Source organism: Silene latifolia, chromosome 2 (assembly GCF_048544455.1).
Source record: "Silene latifolia isolate original U9 population chromosome 2, ASM4854445v1, whole genome shotgun sequence".
Lineage (NCBI taxonomy): Eukaryota > Viridiplantae > Streptophyta > Magnoliopsida > Caryophyllales > Caryophyllaceae > Silene > Silene latifolia.
The window spans coordinates 174,579,021-174,596,739 of NC_133527.1; the positions used below are offsets into that span (position 1 = coordinate 174,579,021).

Genomic DNA, 17,719 nt, shown 5'->3' on the forward strand with positions numbered 1-17,719 from the left:
CCCATAATGGGACTTATGGACTCAAATGTAAGAGGTGGACTCACTTGATCTTATTACTATATATATATATATATATATATATATATATATATATATATATATATATATATATATATATATATATATATATATATATATATATATATAAAAGAGGCTTTTTTCGTGCAATTCTAGAAACTTCAACTTTTTTAAAACACGATTTTTTTTTAATAATAAACTTAGTTGAAGATAATTATTTTTGAGCTAATAAAATAAGAGATATAGTAAATTAAAAAAAGATTGAGTTTTATTTTTGAATCCTACATAAGATAAAGTTATTTGTAGAACTATCACCAAAGTTATGGAATAAAATATATATATATATATATATATATATATATATATATATATATATATATATACGTGTATATATATATACGTATATATATACGTATATATATATATATATATACGTATAAGTAAGGGTTTTTATTTCTAATTTCTGTTAAGAAAAAAGCGTTCAGCACGCGAAAGCTACAAGCCTGCAATTATACATGCAAGTAGACAAGAACGATAAGAGGGGGAAATTAGAAAAAAGAAGCGAACGAGGAATGGTAAGAAACGAGGAGCAGGAGCAGGAGCAAAATAAGAACAACACTCTAGGTAGAGCCATCAACAGGGTAAAAGGAGTCGACTTCGGAACGAGGGATTCAAAGGACATAGGAGCCAGGGGACGGTTTGGCAAGGTAGCGGACGAGGATAAGGAGTAAGACAGGGATTATGACCAAGAGAAGCTTCAAATTGAAGGCAAAAGGGTGAAAGTCTTGTTTGGAGGAGTTGTTTGACAAGTATAAGTAGAATCCAAGTACAACGCCGAATGCGAGTAGTGGCCAACTCGGCCATGGCTGAACTTTGTTACTAATGCTACTTTCACTATTATCATAACTTCCGGCCGTTAAGTCTGGTTGAGCGGCTGTTAAGTCCGGTTGCTCCATCACCGGATCCGGGGTACTACTAGACGACTTGCTCATCATTTTGTTTGTATGTGTAATGCTTGTTCTTTGATTCTGTTTTGTATGTTACAAGTGAATTTTCATGCAGTTTTAATATATGCAAAGTATTAGTAAGGTATTATAAGAAGTATACTTCCAAAGGCCTACATTAGCGGTTTGATTTACTCTTCGCCACCTGCACGCTGAGTATGTGCATGCAATGCAATTCTTTGGCTTTTCACCGCCTCAACCGATTCTTTTCAGACAATTCTAGAGACTCCAACCTTTTTAAAACAAGATTTTTATTTTTAATAATAAACTCAGTTGAAGATAATTATTTTTGAGCTAATAAAATAAGAGATATAGTAAATTACAAAAAAGATCGAGTTTTAGTTTTGAATCCTACATAAGATAAAGTTATTTGTAGAACTATCACCAAAGTTATGGAAATTTTATCCGATCAAGATGATAGAGTTATATTAGTATATATATAAACTTTAAAAGTAGTAGACCCCTCAAACGAGTTGGATGGGTCGGCTGCTGAGGCGGTTCATACATGTTAAACTCGAATACGGGTCAGACTACAAAACTTAGATAATTACCACATTAATTTGATGCAAGGTTTGATAGACCACCCAAACGGATTGGATGGGTCGGATGCTAAGGCGGTTCATACATGTTAAACTCAAATACGGGTCAGACTAAATATGAGTGGGCTTATACGGGTCACGGGCCGAGGTAGAATCAGAATACATGTCAAAATAGAATTTGATGCAAGGTTTGCTAGACCACCCAAACGGGTTGGATGGGTCGACTGCTAAGGCGGTTCATACATGTTAAACTCAAATACGGGTCAGACTAAATATGGGTGGGCTTATACGGGTCACGGGCCGAGGTAGAATCAGAATACATGTCAAAATATAGATTGGTATGGTAGATTTTATTTGTCAAAAGCAATCATATTCAATAATAATAATATTATAATTAATATTACTTACCATACTTATAGTGAAGAATTTATAAAAATTATATTAATTTAATAAAATAGGTAAACTTGATTTTTCAATTATTTTTGTAATTTAAAATATTTAAAATAATAATAATTTCAAATTATTCTTCAAATATAACATATAACATACTCCGTATAATATATAAGTATTAATATTGAATTAGTCAAGGCCTTTCCAGATGCAAAAAAAAAAATACATTTGTACAATCTCACTTACAAACAGAACACTATTTAGTTACTCGTGCATGGCGATTATAACTTTTATATACACAAATCATAAAAAAAAAAAGGTTAATTTATTTGTATATACTCATATTCTAAAAAAATATTTCAATGTATTTGTATACTCACATTCTCACGAGAAAATTAATGTTATGAAAGTAAATATAACTTCTCAATTGTGAAGATACAATTACGGACGAGTCAATATTATAATCCGTACAACGTACGGGCACAAAATCTAGTATTGTGATATTAGGAGGAAATGTAAACTTAAATTTGTTGGGTCGATGACCATTTAGCATTTCCACACGTACTTAGACATGACTGAATAGCTATCTACCTTTAAAAAGTACTCGTACTTCTAATACGACTATACGAGTACCACTTTTACGGAGGACTAAAGTAATCACGACATAGTCTTTTACGGACTAATAAATAACCTTTTCTTTTTAAAGATTGACTTTGACTCGTTAAAAAATAAAATTCGTAGCTGTTGGCTGTTGAATTAATAATACTCTCCTCTTATAAAATGAGATGTTTAGCATTTGCAATATTACCAAAAACTCAAAGTTCTTCCATTTTAGCTAAGCTTGAGTGGAGAAGAATTAAAAAAAAAAATCAACAAAATTATAAAATTTAATCATAAAAACAATTATAAGATAGAGTTATGAAGGGCTTAAATGTGACTAAACAGCTGAGGCTTGATGGAGAATTCATACACCAGTTTTCTTGTTTTACAAATTCTTCTACATATTCTCCTTCTCCAAAGATCGCCTTTAAAACCAATGAAATCGTCACCTCTAGTGACGATTTTATCTCAACCACCATAACGGCCACCCGCGAAAAAACTTTCATCTCAAATGTGAACAATCGTGTGTATATGGAGAAACTGAAGGTGAAACACACAGGAGTGAAGAGACCTCAACCAAGAACTGTCACAACCGGGAAAGGCGGTCAAGTTCATTGATACAATATGTTAGTGTTGGTAGTCGAGTCCAATAAAACGGGTCAATAATAAAGGTCATGACTTAGGAATTAGGTCAAAAGTACGGATCAGAACAATGTGATTTTCATTTTTGACCTACTAATATAGTATGTACTCGATCCGTATTATTGGGTATTTTGTATTTCATATACAGATTTTTTTCCGTATAATAATGTATGTATATTTCGTACATGTCATATATGTGAATAACTAAATATATTCGTGATATCAATGTCATTCATCTACTTTGTTTATGTTGTCCGACATTCTGCTAATTAGGGAGACTCGGAGATGTACACATAAATTACATTACATAAGCATACGTATATATACTCCACAATTATTAGGAAAATAAAATAACATTATTGTGTGATACGGAGACCCACATACTACATGTAAGGTTCACTAGAGTACGTAACGACATTCTTCTGCACTGTGTTGTAAGTCTTCTTGTAAGTTGTAACCAAGACAAATTTGCAGCGTGGTTTGGAGATTTGACTAACAAGTAACAAAGTCATTGCTAAACGCCATACACAAAAATAATTGCCATGAATCCATGATGTCTAGTTCTCACTACTGGTTGCATAATAAAGTTGAGATTCCTGACACTAACTACATGCATGCTAATAATATTATCAAGTCTTTAATTACATTATGATGATTAAGATAACATCTTCAATAATTTATTATCGATGACAAATGAAACGGTGACACTATTTTGTGTTAGGTTGTACTACGTACTATTTAAAAATATTGTCAAAAGCCTACAAGTTGGTGGTATGGTTACATCTCCCATTATTATAAAAGAGGCCTTAAACATGTATTTAACTCAAGTACCCCACGTATCTTTAATAGCTAGGAAAATACAATAACATAAATTAGCTGTAAGAAGTTCCACAAAACAAGTAGAAATTTAACTTCTAATCAAAGTGAAAATGAAGAATTCAAAGATGATGAAGAAACTAAAGCTTGATGGACAATTTTTTCATAAGTTTTATTGCTTTAAAACTTCTTCATTCTATTCTCCTACTCCAAAAAACGAGCTTAAACCAAACAATAATGACATTAATTATAGTAGTGTTGATGAATCCATTACCAGCACCACCCGTGATCAAATATTTATCACAAATCGGGTATGTTTACGTTTTCATTTTCGTTCTAATCTTTGTATAAGATGCTAATTTTATCGTAGATCTGTAGGTCATATGGAAATTGATAACATCTCTTATTTTCAATAAAATGATCAACTAATAGAATTACCTATATACGTCTCGGTCATTTATCTACCTTATGTCCTTATGTTGTAAATTTTCCTTTCTTAATTCAATATTTAGTTTACTAATTTGTTTATGAAATATGAATAATATATATGAAAATAGGTTCAAGTTTACAGTGAGGAAATGACAAGAGAGGTGAAACTCAAGAGACCACAGAAAAAGACGGTGACCAAAGGGAGAGGTGGCGTTGTTCATTGATCATCTAATCTAATGATATGATGCTAGCTATACATAACATTGTATTTGTAGTGTGTGGAATGTTTCATAAGCTAGCATTATGTCAATTTTAACGTTGTAGATTTATGTCAATTTCAGTGTTGGGGTTTTCAATCTGGTTGTACGTTAAAAGTTTGTGATGTCTAACAATCAGTTAAAATAATGTTAAAAATAAGAGGTGGTTGTGAGATGTTACGAATCACCTTTTGTCGCAAGCAAGAAACTATATATAGTCATGCGTACTCACCTAATAGAATTTTTAAACCAATTGAGAGAAGCCATATCTTCTTATCCCTATGCATTATTCTTTTAACTCATCTATAATACTTAACCTTTCTTAAGTTTAAACGAATAGTATCGTCTTAAATAAGAATTTGTGCTCATCTTTTAGTGTGTCATCATCAAAGCATAATATCAAAACTTGCTAAACCCTAAATTATTGTTTTTAATTATGGCAATAATGTCCCATCATAAAAGAAGCTGTATGCAACATTCTGAAAATACCTCACATAGTCGCATGTGTAGTCGAGAATTCGAGATAAAGTAACAAAGTCACTTGTATATAATCAAACATTGGTAGTGAGTTGAGCTTCAGGTGTGCTCACCATTGCTGGTCGTTCATGGAGCTGCAGATATGGTCGACTAATTCTAATGTGAGCAAGTTTTTAGATGATCGAACTTGTTGCAAGGATAAACTGTTGGAACTATGCCCCAAAGCAATCGTTATGAAAAGTTTTGAACGAATTTTATACAATGTAATTATTAATGGAGATTAATAATTAGATGGCATTTTCTTATTATCTTATTAAGGTGTTAATACGATGATAAATCCTTGATTAAACTGGTATACTTGACATCATAATGGAGATTATGATAATGAGAGTTAAGTATTATAGAGTTTAGTCTAAAAGTGTTCTTGGTCATGAGATTATCAGAATGGGACTATGATAATCCGGATAGACCAATATATTGATAACGGTACTCATAGGATGAGTATTAATGGAACTGATCATTCATTAAGTTATAATATAGATAATGCATATGGAGATATGATTATTGAACGTGACCAGCAATGAGATTTCCCAAATGGTTATTATTACCTATGCACCGTCAATGTGGAAATTCTCTTAAGGAGTAGTTGTATATAATGGATCTGATCATTCATTAAGTTATAATATAGATAATGCATATGGAGATATGATTATTGAACGTGACCAACAATGAGATTTCCCAAATGGTTATTATTACCTATGCACCGTCAATGTGGAAATTCTCTTAAGGAGTAGTTGTATATTTCATCCTTTGACCAGAGATCACCTATGCTACCATCTCGGTTACCCGATGCAATGATAATCATAAGACAATAAAGAAACGTACTTTAAAAGTAAATGTAATTTAATTGATTACATGTCTCAAACAAAACTGTCAAAAGAGGTACAAGTTCTCCAAAACTGTATACTATTAAAAGACTATAAAACTACCAAACACAGCGGAAGACTTCTAAACTGCATCGTGGTGACTCCTCCCAGTTATCCCATACGCATCAGCTCATACCTGCTCAATAACTGCTCACCACCCCCGAATGGATCACCACAGTTTTTAAAACATTTAAACGGGGTCTGTACTAATTACACAAAAACAAAGCCACAATGAAACAAGTACACAAATAGTTCAAACAGCTCAACACAACCCCAGTCTCCATCTCCAATCTCCACACAACTGACTACACACTAAAGTGTGTAGCCCGCGCAGTACCCATCGCAACAGGTTACTCCTCGCCGCCAGTGGGGGACCGCAGCCGTTCCCACCTAAGCCCCGCTCATCCCCATCGAGCGATAAACCCATGTTCATTAATGTGAACATCCCTCATGTGGCGGGTTCCACAGAAGGCGAATCAAGGGCGCGAAGCCACTCCCGCAAGTGACTCCACTCAGCCAGGGACGCACCCCGAAAATCACAGACAGTTAAACAGTAATCACAACACAACCTCAACAACCGTCTAAAACATTCGACAACACAATATCACAACCGTCTGAAACAATCAACAATACAATATCACAACCGTCTGAAACAATCAACAATTACTATCTACAGCACAATCACCACACACATCATGTAACTAATACTGAGTAGGGAAACCCTACCTGGAACAACAATCACAGCATCAGACGATCTAGCAGCTGTCACAAAACCTCTCTTCTACGAACCCTTCTCCCATACACATAATCATACAATTACTATCTTAACCATACAACCATAAAACCCCCAAATCACCTAATTAGGGTTTAACCAATATTAACAAAACAATATAAAAGTTATATGTAAAGCTTACCCTCAACACAAGGATCACAATGGTATAAAGAACGATGAAATCCGACACCTCTAGCTCTGGGATTTGCTAATAATGCGGCGAGAATGATTCAACGTAACTCCAATTCTTCTCTTGAAAGTTTTTATGTTGTAAAAGTGTTTTGAGAAAAGTGACGAAAGCCTTTTATACCATTCCCGCATTATTAACAAAACCCGTCAAATATCAATCGTAAAACCACTTACTCGATCGAGTACCCTACAGGCAGACTACTGTTTTGCGTCAAAAAGTACTTACTCGACAGAGTAAGCCCCACTCGATAGAGTACCCATAGACTCATAAAACCGTAGTATTACAGTCTTCCCTCCTTAAAAAGAACTTCGTCCCCGAAGTTCAACCCATACATAAAAACAAACCTACCAACTCGATTAAGACACAACAACGCAACTAAGAACTCAAAACAAAACCTCATCCTATGAAACATGAACTCTTAACACCAACTCCACCAACCACGCCTACCTCCACAACATGTCTCACGATATCGTATCAACTACATTATATCTCTCTCGACACTAACTCCATACACTACCAACACAAACGCTGCTAACTCCGTAACATATCATCCACTAGATAATCCAACATCAAGATACTCATAACATCAAACGGAATGTTACATTCTACCACCCTTAAAAGGAACTTCGTCCTCGAAGTTTACTCACACTCATAACATCATAATCCAACTGTCAACACTATTGAAATATTCTCCTATTCCTAAACATCGAACTACTACAAGCACGGTCATGACCTTTAATAAAATCAATCAAAACAAATATCCGTCGTTTATGCTACACCAACACTCAATATTACCATATGCACAACCATAAAAATCTCTTTTATCGCATCCTACTTCTCTTAAGATAAATGTTACGTCCTCGTAACTCACTAATACTAAATCCTAGCTATATCTTCTCATTATCCTCATCACCACCGCATGTCAAAGATAACCACCTAAAATCTAAACACTCGCCATGCATATATCTAAGGCTCTCTTACTTAATCAACTCTCATACTTCAATTCACTCGTCACACCCCCTAACCTATACCTCAAAATATTTAGCTTAACCAAAACTTCAATTGTTCCCTATAACTGACAAAACGACATAATCCTCTATACCTGCACCTATCTCCATACTCATAACTCACGATCCACAATTATTACATACACTCACACTAGATCCTCAAGTTCTTTTCTTTCATTACCGCAAAACTCACACATAACTTACACCATGATACTAATTTCCAACACTCTATACTCACTGTCCCAATAAAAGATTATGAACCACTTACAGCTTCCATATAAGTACAACACATGTTCCACAGATCACGCAACATTACTATGTAAACCAATGCCTCCTCTAAAAGAAGATCACAAGTACTCCAATAACCTCTTGTAACTGTGTCCCACCAACAGGATATCACTATACCATGACAAAAAACGAAAACATATACAACTCTCTTCCGTATCATACTCTACCCTCACACCCAAGCTGAAACTGGTAAGAAACATCAATAAACAAAACAACCGTCTATCTGTCCAAACTGAAACTCACAGGAAATAGCAACAGACAAAACAACAACTATGTATAACTAGTATGCACTTTCGAAAACTCGTATCGTAATCACCCCGCCTACCACCACAACCGGTGACAGCATCGCAACACCGCCACCAACAGCCGCACCGTAGCGCAAAAATACCCGCATCACAACACGAAGTACCTATAACACCCCCTCATACCAAGGTACCTTACCAGGACCACCCTGCCATGAAAGTGTGTTACCATCTCGGTTGCCCGAGGTTAGTACATACCAAAAGCGTCTGAATTGAGCACTATTATTAAAGTACTGTGAAATGTAAAGTTTACAATATCCAAAACCAAATACTGTTTAACAAAATACAACTTCAAAGTCTTAACATTAAAAGAAAACCCACTAAGACTCAGACGGTGATGCTATGACTCGTGGTGACAAATCTCCCGAGATAATCCCCAAGCTCTCACTAGCAATATCTGTCAAGCCTGCTCACCATCCCCGAATGGATCACCGCAGATTCCACAAAAAACAACGGGGTCAGTATACTCAACTAGTAAGACAAACAAATGCAATAATCGTCTGATCATCACCAATTCCCAATCATCCAAGCTCACATAGTAACCGACTACACACCAAAGTGTGTAGCCCTGCCAGATTACCCATCGCAACAGGTAATCCTCGCCGCCAGTGGGTGACCGCAGCCGATCCCACCTAGTCCAGCTCCTCAACGAGCGACAACGATCCCTGTCCCTTAATGTGCACATCCCCTCCCGTGGCGGGTTCCATGGAGGGCGAACTAGGGTGTGAAGCCACTCCCTCAAGTGACTCCACCACAATCACAATCACATGACATCGTAGTCATCTCAATCCCCTCACACCAACATTGTCACAAAAACCTCCATACTACGATGATCAACAGACAACGATAATTACAACAACATGTCATGCAAAGCACAGTAAACTGAGTAGGGAAACCCTACCTTAGCAATCAACAACAATATGCAACACGAACAATCAGAAAGGCTCCTCTTCGAAGTCTTCTCCTATACAATGATCATGCAACACGATTACACTTTTTACAATTCCCAAAATCCCCTTCTCATATAAATGTACAGTAATCCAAAAATACACATAATCACGAAGATAAAACTTACCAACAGTGCAACGAGAACTTATACGCAAGAACCACGACGATTACCCACAAAATGACGCTACGAAATGCTTAAGAGAAGGATTAGGGAATGATTTTGGGTGTGATTAGGGTAACGTAGAAATGATAAAGCTTTTAAAAATGATATTAGAAACTGACGCGGTTGTATAAAATACCCTAAACATTCCCTAATCAAACCGTCGAAATAACACTCCGCCAAACCGGACACTCGGTCGAGTAAGTGCATACTCGGCCGAGTGTCCAATACTCGGTCGAGTATTCACTATACTCGGCCGAGTATTCCTCGGCAGAACCAAAATAACACACAACCAAAGCACTACTCGGCCGAGTGTCCAATACTCGGTCGAGTAGTCACCAAGGAAAATCCGTAGTGTTACAATCTTCCCCCCTTAAAAAGAACTTCGTCCCGAAGTTCACACTCTACTATACAAGCAAGCACAACACTACGTCACAAGATTATACCAACTACATAAGACAACTCCAAGGAACTATACAAGCACCACAACAAGTTACCACAAACTCATTTCCCGACTCGAACCAAACAAGAAAAAACAAAACAAACACCATCGCGACCCAAACAAGAAAAACAAAACAAACACCATCGCGACCTTCTCCTACCCCCCTAAAAAGACAACGGTTACGTCCCCGTAACCAAACATACCTGATCAAAAAGATTAGGAAAACGTTCTCGCATAGCTTCCTCAGGTTCCTATGTAGCTTCCTCCACATTATGATTAGACCAAAGGACCTTGAGTAAGACCGTCTCACCATTCCGGGTCTTACGAACCTTGCGATCAAGAATTTCCTTAGGAATCTCGGCATAGGACAAGGATTCATCAAGTTCGATGTTCTCCATCTCAAGGATATGCGACGGATCACTCACATACTTCCGGAGTTGTGATACGTGAAAAACATTGTGCACTCTATCCAAAGCTGGTGGTAAAGCTAACCTGTAGGCTACCTCGCCAACACGGTCCAAAATTTCATAAGGACCTATAAACTTTTGGCTTAGCTTACCCTTTTTCCCAAACCTCATAACACCTCGCATAGGTGACACTTTCAAAAGAACCTTGTCACCTACCGCAAACTCAATGTCCCTGCGGTGTAAGTCGGCGTAGCTCTTTCTTCGGCGATCTTGAGTCGCTCTCATCTTTTGGCGAATCAACTGGATTTGCTCAACCATATCTTGAACCAGTTGTGGCCCTAAAACCACTGCCTCGGAACTATCATCCCAAAAAACTGGACTTCGACATTTGCGACCATACAAAGCTTCAAAAGGTGCCATCCCAATGCTTGTATGATAGCTATTATTGTATGAAAACTCGATCAAGTCAAGTCTGTCTTCCAAACTGCCCCCAAAGTCCATAACACATGCCCTTAGCATATCTTCTAAGGTCTTGATGGTCTGCATTCTGCAATCGACCATCGGTTGCGGATGAAAAGTCGTACTCATTTTCAACGTTGTACCCATCAACTCTTGCAGTTCTTGCCAAAATTTTGATATGAACCTCGCATCACGATCAGAAACGATATCTTTCGGGATACCATGTAACCGGACGACATGCCTTCTGTAACCCAACTCCAGCTGCATCTTAGACCAAGTATCCTTCATGGGAACGAAATGGGCTGACTTGGTTAACCGATCCACAATCACCCAAATCATGTTGTTACCTTGTTGTGACCTAGGTAGCCCCACAATGAAGTCCATGGAGACCGACTCCCACTTCCACTCGGGCACTGTCAAAGACTGAATCTTACCTTGTGGTCTCTTTTGTTCACCTTTGACCCTTTGGCAGGTCAAACATCTAGCCACAAACTCAGCTACATCCCTCTTTATGTTCGGCCACCAAAAAGTCTTCTTAAGGTCTCTGTAAAGCTTGTCACCACCCGGTGAATGAATAAGGAGTGCAATGAGCCTCGACAAGATCATTCTCCTTAACTCGCATCGTCAGAACACACCATCTCCCATCAAAACGAACACTCCCATCTGGATGTATAGAGAACCTGGAAGCTGCTCCACTCTCTACCTTTGACTTCCACTCCTGGATCTTAGGATCAAGCTCTTGCTTGCTTTTGATGTTTTCATACAACTCTGGCTCGATCGTCAAATCCCCGATGGTATCACCCTCTCGAATCATAAAGATCCCCAAACTAGACATCTCATCTCTCAACTTCAGCAAGGACATAGTTGTACATAGCGAATGAACTCTCTTCCTACGCAATGCATCTGCAACCACATTAGCTTTACCCTCGTGATAGATGATCTCCATATCATAATCTCCAATCAGCTCCATCCACCGTCTCTGTCGCATGTTAAGCTCCTTCTGAGTGTAGATATACTTTAAACTCTTATGATCAGAGAACACCTTAAAAGTTGCGCCATAAAGGTAGTGCCTCCAAATCTTAAGAGCGAACACAATCGCACCTGACTCCGGATCATGAGTAGGATAGTTCTCCTCATATTGCTTCAGCTGCCTCGAAGCATAGGCTATCACTTTCCCTCCCTGCATCAAGACACAACCAAGACCATTATTTGAAGCGTCGGTATAGACCTCAAAGTTCTCACAACCCTCTGGCAAGGCTAGGATAGGAGCTGTGGTCAAGCGTTCCTTTAAGGTCTGAAACGCCGTTTCACAACTCTCATCCCAAACAAATCTAACTTCCTTCCTCATCAAGGATGTCATAGGCCGCGCTATGGTAGAGAAATCTTTCACAAATCTCCTGTAGTAGCCGGCAAGGCCTAAGAAACTCCGAATCTCAGCAACATTCTTGGCGATTCCCACTTGGTAACGGCCTCAATCTTACTAGGATCCACAGATACCCCTTCTTAGATATAACATGGCCCAGAAAAGCCACTTCCTCTAACCAGAACTCACACTTGGATAACTTGGCATAGAGCTGATTTTCTCTCAAGGTCTGCAGAACTATCCTCAAGTGCTCTTCATGCTCTTCCTTAGTCTTAGAATAAACTAAGATATCGTCGATGAAAACAACCACAAACCTATCTAAAAACGGTGTAAAGATCCGGTTCATCAAATCCATAAAAGCTGGCGCGTATTGGTCAACCCAAAAGGCATCACTACGCACTCGTAGTGACCATAACGAGATCGGAATCTTTGTTTTAGGAATATCCTCATCTGCTATCCTCGGTGATGATACCCCGACCTCGATCAATCTTAGAGAACACACCGCTCTACTTAGCCGATCGAACAAATCATCAATCCTCGGCAACGGATACTTATTCTTCACTGTGACCCGATTGAGCTCTCTCGTAATCAATGCACGATCTCATACTCCCATCTTTCTTCTTTACAAAAAGAACTGGAGCTCCCCACGGTGACACACTAGGCCTGATATAACCTTTGCCTAACAACTCATGTATCCGCTTTTCAACTCGCCAACTCTTTAGGTGCCATACGGTAAGGTGCTTTAGATATAGGACCCGTTCCCGGCTTAAGCTCCACGCTGAAATCAATATCCCTCTTGGGAGGCAAACTCGGTATTTCCTCAGGAAAGACATCTTCGAATTCTCTGACCACGGATATCTCAGAAGCTGTCGGCGGCTCTACTCGGTGATCTCTCACATGACAAAGAATCAAGGGACACTTCTTCCTTAAACATGACTTTAAGGTCATCACAGCTATAAACCTACACTTAGGCTTTACCATAAACCCTCTATAGGACACCCTAACACCCTTGGGACCCTTTAAAGACACTCTCTTTTGTCGACGGTCTATCCGGCATCATACTTACCTAGCCAATCCATCCCGACAATCACCTCAAACCCATCCTTAGGAAACTCTAACAGTCTCATGGTAGGTCTACCCCTCCAATCACCATGGATATACCCTTATATAATTTGAGACACGACACAGACTCCCCTAAGGTATGAACACATCATCTTTTACAACCTCAAACTTCCCCAAACCCATAGACACAGCATGACTTTTAGACACAAAAGAATGCGTAGCCTTTAATCAAACAAAACAAAGGACGGTACATTATGAACAAGAAAGGTACCAGTAACTACATGAGCATCATCTTGTGCTTCCTGCTTGTCCATCATGAAAAGCTTTCCTTTGTTTTTTTCCGTCCTCCACCCCGAATCAAGTATTGGAGGTACTTGGCTTAGCCGCCGATTCGGGTGACGCCGTTATTCTCGGCGCCGATAAGATCCACCACCACCGCGGTTGTAACCGCCCTGGTTACCCTGTCCACCCCTGTTGCCCCATGAACCTCCCGGTCGGTTGCTAGCAAAACTCGAGTCGGCCCCGAGAAAAATTCCCGATCGAGCTCCGAACCATTGCCGGGCTTGTAGCTCGTGCATTCCCGCCTTTTGTGGCCTATCCCACCACAGTTGAAGCACGTAAGGTTGGTGTTGTCACTTACTGCCCGACCCCCATTCTTTCCCCAGCCACGAGAACCTCCCGGAGAAACCACTCCACTAGAAAAAGCCTTAGCATGGTTGAAATTCCCTTTCTTGTTGGTTGGCTGATTGTTGTTCCCGCCATCGCCCTTCCTCTTTTCAGAGTGGATCCCTCTCCTCGATCTCTCTTGAGAGATCCACCATTCTCTCAGCTTGACCCGCTCTCAGATACACTTCCTTGAGGTCAGTAGCAACCCCAGCTGGCATACGACTCACGATCTTAGCAGATAAACCCCTCTCAAAACGGAGAGCCAAACCTCTTTGCCCGAGCTGCATATCTTCCACATAACGAGATAGCTCCAAAACCGATGGTAGTAATCGTGATGTCATCTCCTCAGTCATGGTGAAAGAATCAAAGTCGGATCTCATCTTGTGTCGGATATGTTCCGGCACAAACTGCTCTCTCATAGCACTCTTCAACCCAGACCACGGAATAGCCCCTTCCGCCTGGTAGTAAGCTCTAGCATCATCCTTGACATTCTGCCACCAAACTGCAGCTTCTCCTCTTAGGTAGTACACTACCTGCTCCACAATCATGTCCTCGGGGCACTTAACCATTTCCATGAGAGCTTCAATCTCACGGTGCCCCTTCTCGAGCAGCTTTGGTTCACCTACCCCGTCATATGTGGGAGGGTGGAAACGAGAAATATTGATGCTAAGCTAGGTTGCATCCATCGTCTTCTCGTTCCCTTTCCCCACATTTTTGAGAGCTTCAAGGAGAGCCTCTTGTTGCTCAATCATGCGAGCAACCTCATCAAGAGTCATCTCTGAAGCTTGGATCTGCGCGGGAGTTCTTTTGGGCGGCATTTTGAGCTGATAAGAATGAAAGAAACGTAAACACATGCTCAAAATTTAACACTCTTCCGCCATAAGAACACTCGGCCGAGTATACATCATACTCGGTTGAGTAAAGACAACTCGGTCAAGTATCCCCCCAGATACTCGGTCGAGTACCGACTCCAGAAGCGAACGTCAAAACACAAAAACAACACTCGGTCGAGTGTAACATCACTCGGCCGAGTGGACACTACTCGGTCGAGTAAATGTTCATACTCGGTCGAGTTATCACAAACAGTAGCGACTGCTACTTACCATCAAACAACACTCGGTCGAGTTCTTGGCTACTCGGCCGAGTACTCCATACTCGGTCGAGTACCGCCCTTTCGGCCGAGTTACGCTATAAACAAAGGTTCTGATTACGATTCCCCTATCATGCTCACTATTCCCGTAGCAAATACGTAAGGACTTAAAAGCCATGTTATAATCACATCAGCATGCAATGCATATATTAAAAACTTTAATACCACATTGTAATCATATCAGCATCCAATTTGCATATAAGCTAAATCCAACATTGTAATCACAACCCGTTTCATCTACCACTCCTCCCATCACAACAATTAAGAACTTCAACACACATATTTGCAACTATCGACTTTTACCAACATGCATCTTCACATACATGCACATACAAAGCCTAGCTCTCATCACACTCCCCCATGTTACCGGCTCGAGTTAGTAAGGGCCAATGTGCGACTCCGGGACGTTTCCCGAGTCTTTGCGGTAGCTCCAAACAACTCTCCCCGGGTTCATTTTATTTAGACTCCCTAGGTTCATTAAATTCATTTGTTTAGGTGCCGGAATCTTCGGCTCTGATACCACTTTGTAACACTCCCTCATACCAAGGTACCTTACCAGGACCACCCTGCCATGAAAGTGTGTTACCATCTCGGTTGCCCGAGGTTAGTACATACCAAAAGCGTCTGAATTGAGCACTATTATTAAAGTACTGTGAAATGTAAAGTTTACAATATCCAAAACCAAATACTGTTTAACAAAATACAACTTCAAAGTCTTAACATTATAGGAAAACCCACTAAGACTCAGACGGTGATGCTATGACTCGTGGTGGCAAATCTCTCGAGATAATCCCCAAGCTCTCACTAGCAATACCTGTCAAGCCTGCTCACCATCCCCGAATGGATCACCGCAGATTCCACAAATAACAACGGGGTCAGTATACTCAACTAGTAAGACAAACAAATGCAATAATCGTCTGATCATCACCAATTCCCAATCATCCAAGCTCACATAGTAACCGACTACACACCAAAGTGTGTAGCCCTGCCAGATTACCCATCGCAACAGGTAATCCTCGCCGCCAGTGGGTGACCGCAGCCGATCCCACCTAGTCCAGCTCCTCAACGAGCGACAACGATCCCTGTCCCTTAATGTGCACATACCCTCCCGTGGCGGGTTCCACGGAGGGCGAACTAGGGTGTGAAGCCACTCCCGCAAGTGACTCCACCACAATCACAATCACATGACATCGCAGTCATCTCAATCCCCTTACACCAACATTGTCACAAAAACCTCCATACTACGATGATCAACAGACAACGATAATTACAACAACATGTCATGCAAAGCACAGTAAACTAAGTAGGGAAACCCTACCTTAGCAATCAACAACAGTATGCAACACGAACAATCAGAAAGGCTCCTCTACGAAGTCTTCTCCTATACAATGATCATGCAACACGATTAGACTTTGTACAATTCCCAAAATCCCCTTCTCATATAAATGTACAGTAATCCAATAATACACATAATCACGAAGATAAAACTTACCAACAGTGCAACGAGAACTTATACGCAAGAACCACGACGATTACCCACAAAATGACGCTACGAAATGCTTAAGAGAAGGATTAGGGAATGATTTTGGGTGTGATTAGGGTAACGTAGAAATGATAAAGCTTTTAAAAATGATATTAGAAACTGACGCGGTTGTATAAAATACCCTAAACATTCCCTAATTAAACCGTCGAAATAACACTCCGCCAAACCGGACACTCGGTCGAGTAAGTGCATACTCGGCCGAGTGTCCAATACTCAGTCGAGTATTCACTATACTCGGCTGAGTATTTCTCGGCAGAACCAAAATAACACACAACCAAAGCACTACTCGGCCGAGTGTCCAATACTCGGTCGAGTAGTCACCAAGGAAAATCCGTAGTGTTACAGTACCATGCCCGGATCACCACCCGAGGCACAACAACCACATCAATAGACATCACAACCACATACAATTCCCATAAACACTGACTTAGTATAACTTTCCGGACAAGAAAACTTACTCAAAACTGCGTTACTAGATCCCAACACAACATATTATATGGAATAAACAGACAACAATCTCATGAATATCATCCATACCTTTTCACGGAATACACATATATCATGAATACACATACAAGTATAACTAGCCATGCCAGATCACCCAAACTATCACTTTTGAACATCATACTATTAGTTTACCGTATCCAACATATATCACAAAATATTCATATAACAACTTTATAACTATCACACCATACCATCTCTCATGAGGTCAGAACCTGGCACAAACATTTATACACATCATAGACCCGTAATCACATCCAACTAGTCAATCCTGATCACGTAAGTTACCACCTGATAAAAGTTACCTCTCACCCGAGCTTAACTCGTATGTCCCTCAGAACACATTCTCCCATTCGCA

The 17,719-nt window shown here is 39.6% G+C and overlaps 1 long non-coding RNA gene across 1 annotated transcript; it reads left to right on the forward strand.

Annotated features, from left to right (window-relative positions):
• Window positions 1–4,039: 4,039 nt before the first annotated feature.
• Window positions 4,040–4,882, forward strand: LOC141631241 (uncharacterized). Its single transcript, XR_012537606.1, has 2 exons — window positions 4,040–4,320; window positions 4,567–4,882. It is a non-coding gene; the product is annotated as an uncharacterized LOC141631241 (long non-coding RNA).
• The last annotated feature ends 12,837 nt before the right edge of the window (window positions 4,883–17,719 follow it).